This window comes from Pseudophryne corroboree, chromosome 5, assembly GCF_028390025.1.
Source record: "Pseudophryne corroboree isolate aPseCor3 chromosome 5, aPseCor3.hap2, whole genome shotgun sequence".
In the NCBI taxonomy this organism is placed as follows: domain Eukaryota; kingdom Metazoa; phylum Chordata; class Amphibia; order Anura; family Myobatrachidae; genus Pseudophryne; species Pseudophryne corroboree.
In genome coordinates, this window is record NC_086448.1 from 634,417,785 (window position 1) to 634,433,578 (window position 15,794).

The window sequence follows — 15,794 nt, forward strand, 5'->3', positions numbered from 1 at the left end:
ATCAGTGATGGAACTAGCGAGTGGTGGGCCCAGGTGCGATAAAATGCTTTGGGCCCCCCCCCCCTCATCTCATCCAAGTCCACCCCCTTCCCCCTGGAGAGGATCTGGTGAGGGGGACCTGCTCAGGGCCAGAGAAATGGATACCTAGCAACAGTGCCGTAACTAGACATTTTAGCACTGTGTGCAAGAAATGGCATCGGAACCCCTTCATGTAAAACAGGGGCAGTGCACGCCGTAGGTGCGCGCAAAAAATATAGGTGCGTGGCTTCGTGGGGAAGGGGTGTGGCCACAAAATAATAGCAATTCATATAACGGTGCACAGTAGTCTCCATTATTCAAATTACGCCGCTCAGTAGCACCACTACACCAGGTAGAGCCCCTTTTACACCTTACGGTGGACAGATTCCCCTTTTTACACATTACGGCAGACAGCGTCCCCTTTTTACACATTACGGCAGACAGCGTCCCCTTTTTACACATTAAGGCAGACAGCGTCCCCTTTTTACACATTAAGGCAGACAGTGTCCCCCTTTTTACACATAACGGCAGGCAGCGTCCCCTTTTTACACATAACAACAGACAGCGTCCCCTTTTTACACATTACGGCAGACAGAGTCCCCCTTTTTACACATTACGGCAGACAGCGTCCCCTTTTTACACATTACGGCAGACAGCGTCCCTTTTTACCCATTACGGCAGACAGCGTCCCCCTTTTTACACATTAAGGCAGACAGCGACCCCTTTTTTACACATTAAGGCAGACAGCGTGCCCTTTTTACACATTACGGCAGACAGCGTCCCCCTTTTTACACATTACGGCAGACAGCGTGCCCTTTTTACACATAGCGGCAGACAGAGTCCTCCTTATTACACATTACGGCAGACAGTGTCCCCTTTTTACACATTACGGCAGACAGCGTCCCCCTTTTTACACATTAAGGCAGACAGCGTCCCCCCTTTTTACACATTCTCAAAAATATTAGATATGTCTGATCTATCTTAATGAAATCATTGTACAATCCAAATCCATTTACAACTAGAGATGAGCGGGTTCGGTTTCTTTGAATCCGAACCCGCACGAACTTCACTTTTTTTTCCACGGGTCCGAGCGACTCGGATCTTCCCGCCTTGCTCGGTTAACCCGAGCGCGCCCGAACGTCATCATGACGCTGTCGGATTCTCGCGAGGCTCGGATTCTATCGCGAGACTCGGATTCTATATAAGGAGCCGCGCGTCGCCGCCATTTTCACTCGTGCATTGAGATTGATAGGGAGAGGACGTGTCTGGCGTCCTCTCCATTAGAATAGAGATAGATAGATTAGATAGAGAGAGATTGTGCAGAGTCGCAGACAGAGTTAGTTTACCACAGTCAGTGACCAGTGCAGTTGCTAGTTAACTTTTATTTAATATAATATATCCGTTCACTTCTCTCTGCTATATCCGTTCTCTGCCTGAAAAAAAAAACGATACACAGCACAGTCAGTCACACAGTGTGACTCAGTCTGTGTGCACTCAGCTCAGCCCAGTGTGCTGCACAGTCATCAATGTATAAATTAAAAGCTTATAATTAATTGTGGGGGAGACTGGGGAGCACTGCAGGTTGTTAGCAGGAGCCAGGAGTACAATTATATTAATTAACAGTGCACACTTTTGCTGCAGGAGTGGTGACCAGTGCCTGACCACCAGTATAGTATTGTTGTATACTACTAATATCTCTTTAAATATCAACCAGTCTATATTAGCAGCAGACACAGTACAGTGCGGTAGTTCACGGCTGTGGCTACCTCTGTGTCGGCACACGGCAGGCAGTCCGTCCGACCAGAATTGTATTATTTATTATTATATACCTACCACCTAACCGTGGTTTTTTTTTCATTCTTTATACCGTCATAGTGTCATCCTAATTGTTACGAGTATACTACTATCTCTTTATCAACCAGTGTACAGTGCGGTAGTTCACGGCTGTGGCTACCTCTGTGTCGGCACACGGCAGGCAGTCCGTCCGACCAGAATTGTATTATTTATTATTATATACCTACCACCTAACCGTGGTTTTTTTTTCATTCTTTATACCGTCATAGTGTCATCCTAATTGTTACGAGTATACTACTATCTCTTTATCAACCAGTGTACAGTGCGGTAGTTCACGGCTGTGGCTACCTCTGTGTCGGCACACGGCAGGCAGTCCGTCCGACCAGAATTGTATTATTTATTATTATATACCTACCACCTAACCGTGGTTTTTTTTTCATTCTTTATACCGTCATAGTGTCATCCTAATTGTTACGAGTATACTACTATCTCTTTATCAACCAGTGTACAGTGCGGTAGTTCACGGCTGTGGCTACCTCTGTGTCGGCACACGGCAGGCAGTCCGTCCGACCAGAATTGTATTATTTATTATTATATACCTACCACCTAACCGTGGTTTTTTTTTCATTCTTTATACCGTCATAGTGTCATCCTAATTGTTACGAGTATACTACTATCTCTTTATCAACCAGTGTACAGTGCGGTAGTTCACGGCTGTGGCTACCTCTGTGTCGGCACACGGCAGGCAGTCCGTCCGACCAGAATTGTATTATTTATTATTATATACCTACCACCTAACCGTGGTTTTTTTTTCATTCTTTATACCGTCATAGTGTCATCCTAATTGTTACGAGTATACTACTATCTCTTTATCAACCAGTGTACAGTGCGGTAGTTCACGGCTGTGGCTACCTCTGTGTCGGCACACGGCAGGCAGTCCGTCCGACCAGAATTGTATTATTTATTATTATATACCTACCACCTAACCGTGGTTTTTTTTTCATTCTTTATACCGTCATAGTGTCATCCTAATTGTTACGAGTATACTACTATCTCTTTATCAACCAGTGTACAGTGCGGTAGTTCACGGCTGTGGCTACCTCTGTGTCGGCAGTCGGCAGGCAGTCCGTCCATCCATAATTGTATTATTATTATAATATATACCACCTAACCGTGGTTTTTTTTTCATTCTTTATACCGTCATAGTGTCATACTAGTTGTTACGAGTATACTACTATCTCTTTATCAACCAGTGTACAGTGCGGTAGTTCACGGCTGTGGCTACCTCTGTGTCGGCAGTCGGCAGGCAGTCCGTCCATCCATAATTGTATTATTATTATAATATATACCACCTAACTGTGGTTTTTTTTGCATTCTTTATACCGTCGTCATAGTGTCATACTAGTTGTTACGAGTATACTACTATCTCTTTATCAACCAGTGTACAGTGCGGTAGTTCACGGCTGTGGCTACCTCTGTGTCGGCAGTCGGCAGGCAGTCCGTCCATCCATAATTGTATTATTATTATAATATATACCACCTAACCGTGGTTTTTTTTTTCATTCTTTATACCGTCGTCATAGTGTCATACTAGTTGTTACGAGTATACTACTATCTCTTTATCAACCAGTGTACAGTGCGGTAGTTCACGGCTGTGGCTACCTCTGTGTCGGCAGTCGGCAGGCAGTCCGTCCATCCATAATTGTATTATTATTATAATATATACCACCTAACCGTGGTTTTTTTTTCATTCTTTATACCGTCGTCATAGTGTCATACTAGTTGTTACGAGTATACTACTATCTCTTTATCAACCAGTGTACAGTGCGGTAGTTCACGGCTGTGGCTACCTCTGTGTCGGCAGTCGGCAGGCAGTCCGTCCATCCATAATTGTATTATTATTATAATATATACCACCTAACCGTGGTTTTTTTATACCACCTAACCGTGGCAGTCCGTCCATAATTGTATACTAGTATCCAATCCATCCATCTCCATTGTTTACCTGAGGTGCCTTTTAGTTCTGCCTATAAAATATGGAGAACAAAAAAGTTGAGGTTCCAAAATTAGGGAAAGATCAAGATCCACTTCCACCTCGTGCTGAAGCTGCTGCCACTAGTCATGGCCGAGACGATGAAATGCCAGCAACGTCGTCTGCCAAGGCCGATGCCCAATGTCATAGTACAGAGCATGTCAAATCCAAAACACCAAATATCAGAAAAAAAAGGACTCCAAAACCTAAAATAAAATTGTCGGAGGAGAAGCGTAAACTTGCCAATATGCCATTTACCACACGGAGTGGCAAGGAACGGCTGAGGCCCTGGCCTATGTTCATGGCTAGTGGTTCAGCTTCACATGAGGATGGAAGCACTCAGCCTCTCGCTAGAAAACTGAAAAGACTCAAGCTGGCAAAAGCACCGCAAAGAACTGTGCGTTCTTTGAAATCCCAAATCCACAAGGAGAGTCCAATTGTGTCGTTTGCGATGCCTGACCTTCCCAACACTGGACGTGAAGAGCATGCGCCTTCCACTATTTGCATGCCCCCTGCAAGTGCTGGAAGGAGCACCCGCAGTCCAGTTCCTGATAGTCAGATTGAAGATGTCAGTGTTGAAGTACACCAGGATGAGGAGGATATGGGTGTTGCTGGCGCTGGGGAGGAAATTGACCAGGAGGATTCTGATGGTGAGGTGGTTTGTTTAAGTCAGGCACCCGGGGAGACACCTGTTGTCCGTGGGAGGAATATGGCCGTTGACATGCCAGGTGAAAATACCAAAAAAATCAGCTCTTCGGTGTGGAGGTATTTCACCAGAAATGCGGACAACAGGTGTCAAGCCGTGTGTTCCCTTTGTCAAGCTGTAATAAGTAGGGGTAAGGACGTTAACCACCTCGGAACATCCTCCCTTATACGTCACCTGCAGCGCATTCATAATAAGTCAGTGACAAGTTCAAAAACTTTGGGTGACAGCGGAAGCAGTCCACTGACCAGTAAATCCCTTCCTCTTGTAACCAAGCTCACGCAAACCACCCCACCAACTCCCTCAGTGTCAATTTCCTCCTTCCCCAGGAATGCCAATAGTCCTGCAGGCCATGTCACTGGCAAGTCTGACGAGTCCTTTCCTGCCTGGGATTCCTCCGATGCATCCTTGCGTGTAACGCCTACTGCTGCTGGCGCTGCTGTTGTTGCCGCTGGGAGTCGATGGTCATCCCAGAGGGGAAGTCGTAAGCCCACTTGTACTACTTCCAGTAAGCAATTGACTGTTCAACAGTCCTTTGCGAGGAAGATGAAATATCACAGCAGTCATCCTACTGCAAAGCGGATAACTGAGTCCTTGACAACTATGTTGGTGTTAGACGTGCGTCCGGTATCCGCCGTTAGTTCACAGGGAACTAGACAATTTATTGAGGCAGTGTGCCCCCGTTACCAAATACCATCTAGGTTCCACTTCTCTAGGCAGGCGATACCGAGAATGTACACGGACGTCAGAAAAAGACTCACCAGTGTCCTAAAAAATGCAGTTGTACCCAATGTCCACTTAACCACGGACATGTGGACAAGTGGAGCAGGGCAGGGTCAGGACTATATGACTGTGACAGCCCACTGGGTAGATGTATGGACTCCCGCCGCAAGAACAGCAGCGGCGGCACCAGTAGCAGCATCTCGCAAACGCCAACTCTTTCCTAGGCAGGCTACGCTTTGTATCACCGCTTTCCAGAATACGCACACAGCTGAAAACCTCTTACGGCAACTGAGGAAGATCATCGCGGAATGGCTTACCCCAATTGGACTCTCCTGTGGATTTGTGGCATCGGACAACGCCAGCAATATTGTGTGTGCATTAAATATGGGCAAATTCCAGCACGTCCCATGTTTTGCACATACCTTGAATTTGGTGGTGCAGAATTTTTTAAAAAACGACAGGGGCGTGCAAGAGATGCTGTCGGTGGCCAGAAAAATTGCGGGACACTTTCGGCGTACAGGCACCACGTACAGAAGACTGGAGCACCACCAAAAACTACTGAACCTGCCCTGCCATCATCTGAAGCAAGAAGTGGTAACGAGGTGGAATTCAACCCTCTATATGCTTCAGAGGTTGGAGGAGCAGCAAAAGGCCATTCAAGCCTATACAATTGAGCACGATATAGGAGATGGAATGCACCTGTCTCAAGTGCAGTGGAGAATGATTTCAACGTTGTGCAAGGTTCTGATGCCCTTTGAACTTGCCACACGTGAAGTCAGTTCAGACACTGCCAGCCTGAGTCAGGTCATTCCCCTCATCAGGCTTTTGCAGAAGAAGCTGGAGGCATTGAAGAAGGAGCTAACACGGAGCGATTCCGCTAGGCATGTGGGACTTGTGGATGCAGCCCTTAATTCGCTTAACAAGGATTCACGGGTGGTCAATCTGTTGAAATCAGAGCACTACATTTTGGCCACCGTGCTCGATCCTAGATTTAAAGCCTACCTTGGATCTCTCTTTCCGGCAGACACAGGTCTGCTGGGGTTAAAATACCTGCTGGTGACAAAATTGTCAAGTCAAGCGGAACGCGACCTGTCAACATCTCCTCCTTCACATTCTCCCGCAACTGGGGGTGCGAGGAAAAGGCTCAGAATTCCGAGCCCACCCGCTGGCGGTGATGCAGGGCAGTCTGGAGCGACTGCTGATGCTGACATCTGGTCCGGACTGAAGGACCTGACAACGATTACGGACATGTCGTCTACTGTCACTGCATATGATTCTCTCAACATTGATAGAATGGTGGAGGATTATATGAGTGACCGCATCCAAGTAGGCACGTCACACAGTCCGTACTTATACTGGCAGGAAAAAGAGGCAATTTGGAGGCCCTTGCACAAACTGGCTTTATTCTACCTAAGTTGCCCTCCCACAAGTGTGTACTCCGAAAGAGTGTTTAGTGCCGCCGCTCACCTTGTCAGCAATCGGCGTACGAGGTTACATCCAGAAAATGTGGAGAAGATGATGTTCATTAAAATGAATTATAATCAATTCCTCCGCGGAGACATTGACCAGCAGCAATTGCCTCCACAAAGTACACAGGGAGCTGAGATGGTGGATTCCAGTGGGGACGAATTGATAATCTGTGAGGAGGGGGATGTACACGGTGATATATCGGAGGGTGAAGATGAGGTGGACATCTTGCCTCTGTAGAGCCAGTTTGTGCAAGGAGAGATTAATTGCTTCTTTTTTGGGGGGGGTCCAAACCAACCCGTCATATCAGTCACAGTCGTGTGGCAGACCCTGTCACTGAAATGATGGGTTGGTTAAAGTGTGCATGTCCTGTTTTGTTTATACAACATAAGGGTGGGTGGGAGGGCCCAAGGATAATTCCATCTTGCACCTCTTTTTTCTTTTCTTTTTCTTTGCATCATGTGCTGATTGGGGAGGGTTTTTTGGAAGGGACATCCTGCGTGACACTGCAGTGCCACTCCTAGATGGGCCCGGTGTTTGTGTCGGCCACTAGGGTCGCTAATCTTACTCACACAGCTACCTCATTGCGCCTCTTTTTTTCTTTGCGTCATGTGCTGTTTGGGGAGGGTTTTTTGGAAGGGACATCCTGCGTGACACTGCAGTGCCACTCCTAGATGTGCCCGGTGTTTGTGTCGGCCACTAGGGTCGCTAATCTTACTCACACAGTCAGCTACCTCATTGCGCCTCTTTTTTTCTTTGCGTCATGTGCTGTTTGGGGAGGGTTTTTTGGAAGGGCCATCCTGCGTGACACTGCAGTGCCACTCCTAGATGGGCCCGGTGTTTGTGTCGGCCACTAGGGTCGCTTATCTTACTCACACAGCGACCTCGGTGCAAATTTTAGGACTAAAAATAATATTGTGAGGTGTGATGTGTTCAGAATAGGCTGAAAATGAGTGTAAATTATGTTTTTTGAGGTTAATAATACTTTGGGATCAAAATTACCCCCAAATTCTATGATTTAAGCTGTTTTTTAGGGTTTTTTTTAAAAAAACACCCGAATCCAAAACACACCCGAATCCGACAAAAAAAATTCGGTGAGGTTTTGCCAAAACGCGGTCGAACCCAAAACACGGCCGCGGAACCGAACCCAAAACCAAAACACAAAACCCGAAAAATTTCCGGCGCTCATCTCTATTTACAACCCTTGTAAATGCTACAAGAGACATTCAGTAGGGTGATAATGCTTATGTGGAGGGAGAGGTGTTTTCATCAGCTTTAGAAATGGTAACCTGTGATTTGCAACGAGGCTGAAGTTAGCTTCTTATTCGGCCAGCTTCTTATTCACTTATTCAAGCTCCAGCTTCTTATTCACTTCTTATTCGAGCTCCAGCTTCTTATTCAGATCATTCAGTTTTGAAAGAGTTAATGAGTCTTGGTCAACAAATTTGATACCTTAAATCAACAGAGGAGGGTCCCTTTTTATGTGACCTACATGTACTTTGCCTTGCCCAACGCTGGTTTGGGCATAAAATACGCTGGCAAAGTGGGCACATACACTATCATTTACCATTTTGAATAAGTAGCTGTAGTTTTGCAAGGGTTAACGAGTCTTGGGCAACAAATTTGATACTTGATATCATCAGAGGGTGGTCAATTGCATATGACCCATAAGGATTTTACCTTTCCCAACACTGGTATGGGCATGAAATACGCTGGCAAAGTGGGCACCTTAACATCATAATTTTCTGTAATGAATAAGTAGCTGTAGTTTTGCAAGGGTTAACGAGTCTCTGGCAACAAATTTGACTCCTGAAGTCAACAGAGTGGGGTCACTTGCATATGACCCACATGGATTTTGCCTTGTCCAACACTGGTTTGGGCATGAAATATGCTGGCAAAGTGGGCACATACACCGTATTATGATTTACTATTTTGAATAAGTAGCTGTAGTTTTGCAAGGGTTAACAAGTTTTGGGCAACAAATTTGAATCCTAAAATCAACAGAAAGGGGTCACTTGCATATGAACCATATGTATTTTTCCTTGCCCAACACTGGTTTGGGCATGAAATACTCTTGCAAAATGGGCACATACACCACCATTTTCTATTTTGAAGAAGTAGCTGTAGTTTTGCAAGGGTTAACGAGTCTTGGGCAACAAATTTGACACTTGAAATCAATAAAGTGGGGTCACTTGCATATGATCCATGTGTATTTTGCCTTGCCCAACACTGGTTTGGGCATGAAATACACTGGCAAAGTGGGCACCTTAACACCATAATTTTCTATAATGAATAAGTAGCTGTAGTTTTGCAAGGGTTAACAAGTCTTGGGCAACAAATTTGACTCCTGAAGTCAACAGAGTGGGGTCACTTGCATAGGACACACATGGATTTTGCCTTGCCTAACACTGGTTTGGGCATGAAATACGCTGGCAAAGTGGGCACATACACCGTATTATGATTTACTATTTTGAATAAGTAGCTGTAGTTTTGCAAGGGTTAACTAATCTTGGGCAACAAATTTGAATCCTAAAATCAACAGAGCGGGGTCACTTGCATATGAAACACATGTATTTTGCCTGGGCCAACATTGGTTTGGGCATGAAATACGCTGGCAAAGTGGGCACATATCCTACCCTGGCGTCACGCTGCCTCTCCCTGTCACCTCTCTCTAGCGTCACCATGCTTCTCCCTGTCACCTCTCCCTGGCATCACACTGACTCTCTCTCCGCCTACATTATATTTTGAAGCAGTAATCCCGCCTACTTTGGTATTGGTTCCACCTACAGTTGATTTGGTGCCGCCCAAATGAGGCCACTTCTGTAAATTTTTACAAGGGCCACTTTTATTTTCCAATCCGCCCCTGGCTGTATCGATCCCCAGCGATCCACAGCGCTGCCCGGGAATCAGCATAACCTATTAAGTGTTAAGCCCGCCCACTGGCCAATAAATGTCCAGGGGGCGGGCTTAACACTACACTGGCTTAGGCTGCAAGGCGCCCGATGCATTCAAGCGCTGGCGATCTCCGGCACATCGATCCAGCGCATATATTACATGCATGATAACATGCATGTATATATGTGCTCTGTGATCCCCCCTGCACTCCTTGGTCGGCGCTGCACCCAGCTGTCTCTGGTTGCTACTATTTTCACATGAGGAGGGAGTGGACACACTCTCCTGTGTTGGCCACTCCCCCTCTCATTACCGTGCCCGGCAGAGTTTTCGGTGCCCCTAGAGGTAGAAAGTTTGTAAAAACACACAACTCTTTTCTCAACATTAGTTAGGTTTGTTTAAAAAAAAAAAAATACCAAAAAACCTCCACTAATATCGCTCTTATACCAAAATCCCATGTTGAGGTGTGGATTATTACATAGACAGTGTCTAGATAGACAGTCAAATGGTCTACGCCCAAAACGTCAACATGCAAAGGATCAACATGCAAAAGGTCAACAGGGTCAAAAGGTCACCATGAAAAAGTAAATTTTTTGGTGTCAATGTTGACAACTGTCAACATGGACCCCAACTACTGTAAAGTCTACCCTCACATGGCTTGCTAAACTCGCCATGCATCGAGCACACTGTTGGAATCTCACTCTATACCCACGTGGATCATAAAGTAAGAACAAGTTGGTTAAAAAAAACACATGAAAAACACATATTGACCCTTTCCTGTGTCAACCTTTTTATTGTCAACCTTTTGCTTGTGTCAAACTTTTCTCAATGCTGACATAAACTATGTTGACCTTTTGATGTGTGGAGCTTTGGCCTGTCAACCAATAGTGGTTAACCTATTGACTGTGGACCTAGACACTGTCAATCATTGACCGGATAACGGTAGGATATGTGCCCACTTTGCCAGCGTATTTCATGCCCAAACCACTGTTGGCCCAGGCAAAATACATTTGTTTCATATGCAAGTGACCCTACTCTGTTGATTTTAGGATTCAAATTTGTTGCCCGAGACTCGTTAACCCTTGCAAAATTACAGCTACTTACTCATATTAGAAACTTTTGGTGTTAAGGTGCCCACTTTGCCAGCGAATTTCATGCTCAAACCAGTATTGGGCAAGGCAAAATCCATGTGGGTCATATGCAATTGACCACTCTCTGTTGATTTCACGTGTCAAATTTTTTGCCCAAGACTCGTTAACCCTTGCAAAACTACAGCTACTTATTCAAAATGGTAAATGATAGTGTATGTGCCCACTTTGCAAGCGTATTTCCTTCCCAAAGCAGTGTTGGGCAGTGTTGGGCAGTGTCATATGCAAGTGACCCCTTTCTGTTGATTTTAGGATTAAAATTTGTTTCCCAAGACTCATTAACCCTTGCAATACTGAATGATCTGAATAAGAAGCTGGAGTTTGAATAAGTAGTGAATAAGAAGCTTGAATAAGAAGTGAATAAGAAGTGAACAAGAAGCTGGTCGAATAAGAAGCTAACTTCAGCCTCGTTGATTGGCATGTGTATTTAATGACTGCAACTAAATCATTGACACATGCAATTATCTTCCAAAATATATATCATATTCTACCATTTCACCACAATCTTAGGCTGCTACTGATGGTTGTCGACACAAAATTGGGTTAAAATAAATATTGGTTAAAATAAATATTGTTTGTTTCTAATTAAGAAGAACTCACTTTTGCAAGGTAATCAAGAACATCGCTCATCTGCATGTCTTATTTACTATAATGAAAATTGTTTTTTTTTTATTTGTTGAAACATTGGTTTTGCCTTACAAATTATTGAGCAAGCTCGCCAGAATTGCACCTGTTTCTGCATCTCGCAAGCTATTACAGTACATGGGTCCCCATATGTTTTTTGGTCATAAGACAGCGAACAAATGAATGAAAATGTTTACTGATCATCTTATTATCAATAGGGCAAAGCAAGGGATGTTATCAAAGTCTTCCTTAAAGTATAAGTCAAAGCAGAATTTTCTGGGGTTAAGTGAAATATTTATTAAACATTACTTGTACCCCCATACAGAGACGGATTATAGGAGGGGGCGACAGGGGCGGCTGTCCCGGGCCCCCACACATTAGGGGCCCTCACAGACCCCTGCTTTTTAAATTGGAGCAGTCTCCGGCGGCCGCCGAGGAGCTCTGTATACAGTCAACAGCACACGCTGGGGGCTCAGTCATAGTCTCTGGGATTTCCCTTCACTATCCCGCGAGACACTGATGGAGACGCCGGTGTGTGCTGCTGTCACCGGCCAGGCTGTTTCTGCTCTATGGCGTCCAGGGTGGGTGAGTGAGTGAGTGTGTGTGTGTGTGTGTGTGTGTGTGTGTACGCATGCACGCGCATGAGGGGAGGGGGTTTTTCTTTGGCAGTAACTTGTGTGTGTGTGTTTGCATTGGGGGGTATCTTTGGCAGCACTTGGTGTGTGTGTGTATGTTTGTGCTGGGGGGTATCATTGGCAGCAATGGTGTGTGTGTGTGTGTGTGTGTGTGTGTGTGTGTATACACGTTGGTGGGGGGAGAGTATCTTTTGCAGCAAGTTATATGCGTGTGTTTGTGCTGGGGGTGTCTTTTTGCAGCAACTTGTGTGTGTGTTTGTTTATGCACGGAGGGGGGGGGGTGTCTTTGCCAGCAATTTTAGTAGTGGGGCCCCCACATGTTTGTTGTCTGGGGCCCCCACCTGCCTTAATCTGGCCATGCCCCCATAACATATAAGCAAGCACACAATATGATTTTCTACAATCTCGTGATTTAGGGGCTTATTCAGGTTGTATCACTTCACAATGTGCGATCCAACGAGAATTTTGCTAAAAAGATTCGGGCACATGCGCAGCGCCCGTCCTGCGCATGCGCCTGCATTCTCTGTGGGGGCCCGCAGAAAATGCGATCGCCTCTGCCTGTCAATCAGGCAGAGGCGGCCGCGGGGGGGGCTGCAACACTCCGTTTCCAGGGAGAAGACAGAGCGCTGCGAGGGCGGTGTGTCGTGAACGGGGGGCGGAGGTGGACGAATGGGGCATGTCATGGGCATGATCACAGCGGCTGTGTGACGTCACACGCAGCCGCTGCGATCAGGAAACTGGCAGCGAGTCTCCTGCGGCCACAGCTAAGCAGGAGGCTCCCACAGTTTCTGCTAACAAGCTCCGCAATTTCTGCTCGTTCAACTGGAGGAGGCTCCGGTCAGCGTGCTGGGCGACCTTGCCCTGTGATGGGCGCATGTAGGGCCCACCGGGGGTATGCAGTGGTAGAGGCCTATTTTAGGGGTGTGGCCAGTCTCTAGAAGGAGTGTGCCCAGCCGCCACATTGGTTTGCCTAACCATTTTGCATGGGTTGGGCCCCTTGATAAATATATACAGTAAATACTGTAGTACATGCCCGATAATGTACTAGAGTAATAGCAGCAGAGTCTGGAACCTTATCCCTAGAGGAGGGAGTGAATCACCAGCAGACCTTAGGGCCCACCGGTGGTTTCCCCTGTAGCCCTGTGGGCCAGTCCAACCCTGGATGGGCGGCCCCCAGCATGCGATGCAAAGGATAGCAAATTCTGCTGATTAGCCCATCCGTGGTATACATCCGTGCGTATGACTGTGCAAGGACTGAGACACCCACTTTGAGTGTCTGTAAACACTACAGTCAGGTCCGGTGCTAGGGTGTTCGGTGCCCCCCTGCAAACTATAAATTTGCGCCCTCCCTTACTTTACAAAGGGACAGTGCTCGTCAAAAATGGGTGTTGTCTCACAAGGAAGGGGTGTGGCCACACAATAGTGCCCCTATTTAAAATTATACCACACAGTAGCATGTGCCGTAACTAGGTGTGTGCAGGTCCGCGCTGCTCAGTGTTTGTCTGCAGAAGTACTGTAGCTGCAGCGGCGGATCAAGACGCTGGATGAGATTGCTGTATGTCCGGTCCTGCGCCTCCTCCTCTCCCAGGCCGCCTATCAGTGCTAAAAGGGGGCGTGGCCATGGGTCCATGACTAGGCCACGCCCCCTGACTTTGCTGTTTGGTCTGTCTGCGTTTATCTGTGCTACAGCTCTCCTGGAGGTAACACAGTGGGGACCGGGGGAGGGGAGGGGGTGTGGTGTGTGTGTGTGTGTGTGTGTGTGTGTGTATGTATGTATGTATGTGTGTGTGGTGTGACTGGAGGGGACAGGCTGTGTGTGTGTGTAGTCACTGGATGGGACAAGCTGTGTGCGTGTGTGTGTGTGTGTGTGTGTGTGTGTGTGTGTGTGTGTGTAGGGACTGTCTGCCGTAATGTGTAAAAAGGGGGACGCTGTCTGCCATGTGTAATAAGGGGACACTGTCTGCCGTAATGTGTAAAAAGGGGGACGCTGTCTGCCATAATGTGTAAAAAGGGGGACGCTGTCTGACGTAATGTGTAAAAAGGGGGACGCTGTCTGCCGTAATGTGTAAAAAGGGGACTCTGCCATAATGTGTAATAAGGGGATGCTGTCTGCCGTAATGTGTAAAAAAGGGGATGCTGTCTGCCGTAATGTGTAAAAAGGGGGACGCTGGCTGCCGTAATGTGTAAAAAGGGGGACTGGCTGCCGTAATGTGTAAAAAGGGGGACTCTGCCAAAATGTGTAAAAAGGGGGACTGGCTGCTGTAATGTGTAAAAAGGGGGACTGGCTGCCGTAATGTGTAAAAAGGGGACTCTGCCTGCCGTAATGTGTAAAAAGGGGACACTGTCTGCCGTAATGTGTTAAAAGGGGAATCTGTCTGCCGTAATGTGTAAAACATTGTTGTAGTGGCGCTACTGTGCGGCGTAATTTAAATAATAGAGACTACTGTGCACAGTAAATATGAATTGGTATTATTTTGTGGCCACATCCCTTCCCCATGAAGCACTGCCCCTGCTTTGCATAGGGGATGGTGGGGGCGCCGAGGCCGTTTCTTGCACACAGCGCTAAAATGTCTAGTTACGGCACTGACAGTAGCACAATCTTATTCGCATTACATTGCAAGTAATAGTGCTGTTTATACACATAATGCCCTCTGTAGTAGTGCCGCTTATTCATAATGCTCCCAGTAGTGGTGCCACCAGTAGTGGCGCCACTTACACATTGCCCCCAGTAGTGGCGCTGCTTACACATAATGACCCCAGTAGTGGCGCTGCTTACACACATTATGCCTCCAGTAGTGGTGCCGCTTATACACATAACACCCTCCATCTGTGTACCTCGGCCCCCTTTTCAATGTCAACCATGGGCGCTGTCACCAGGGGGAGGAGAGGAGGCTTCATGCTGCCAGTGCTGCTGCCTGTCATACAGTGTGACAGGCACAACAACCGGCAGCAGCGGGACAGGACTGCGCAGCAGCAGGGAGGGAGAGCGCCTCTCCTGCTTGGCGCCTACCTGCTCTGCATCCCTTTGCTGAGTGGGTGGCGTCGGGTCTACAGTACCACCTGGTGCTTCTTTAGATGCCACCATCAGTTACACCATTGAAACTTGCACCTGCCCTATATGGCTACACTGTGTAGAACATGTGCCGCAGGAGTTTTTAGAGATGATCACACATGTGCAGTAGCTAGAAGCCAGGCCAAGAACCTTTAAAATAAATGACATATAATTATTCGGGATCAGTACGTAATCCCGCTGGACGGGATCCCGGCGGTCGAAATACCGACGCCGGAATCCCGACCACACAATCCCGACAGGGGTGGCGAGCGGAACGCAGACCCTTGCGGGCTCGCTTCGCTCGCTACGCTCGGCACACTATTATATTCTCCCTCTATGGGTGTCGTGGACACCCACTGAGGGAGAATATGTCGGGATTGTGGCGGTCGGGATTCCGGCATCGGTATTTCGACCGCCGGGATCCCGTCCAGCGGGATGTTGACCGCATCCCAATTATTCAGCTCTTCACTAGAATATAGACTGAGCTTCATGTCTGATACAAAAGCACAAAGAGTGTGTTTCATGTATATACTGGAATGACAGAAATGTGCCCAGCAGAGGGAGGAAAACCATTTCTTGGCACATGTCTGCTTTCTGATACAGGAAAGCTTTGTTACACATCATTTCTATCTATCGCATGAATCTATGGAGGTGTATGAAATGAGGTGGGTGTGAGAACAGCTATCTCAGGTGAATCAAGGTGAAA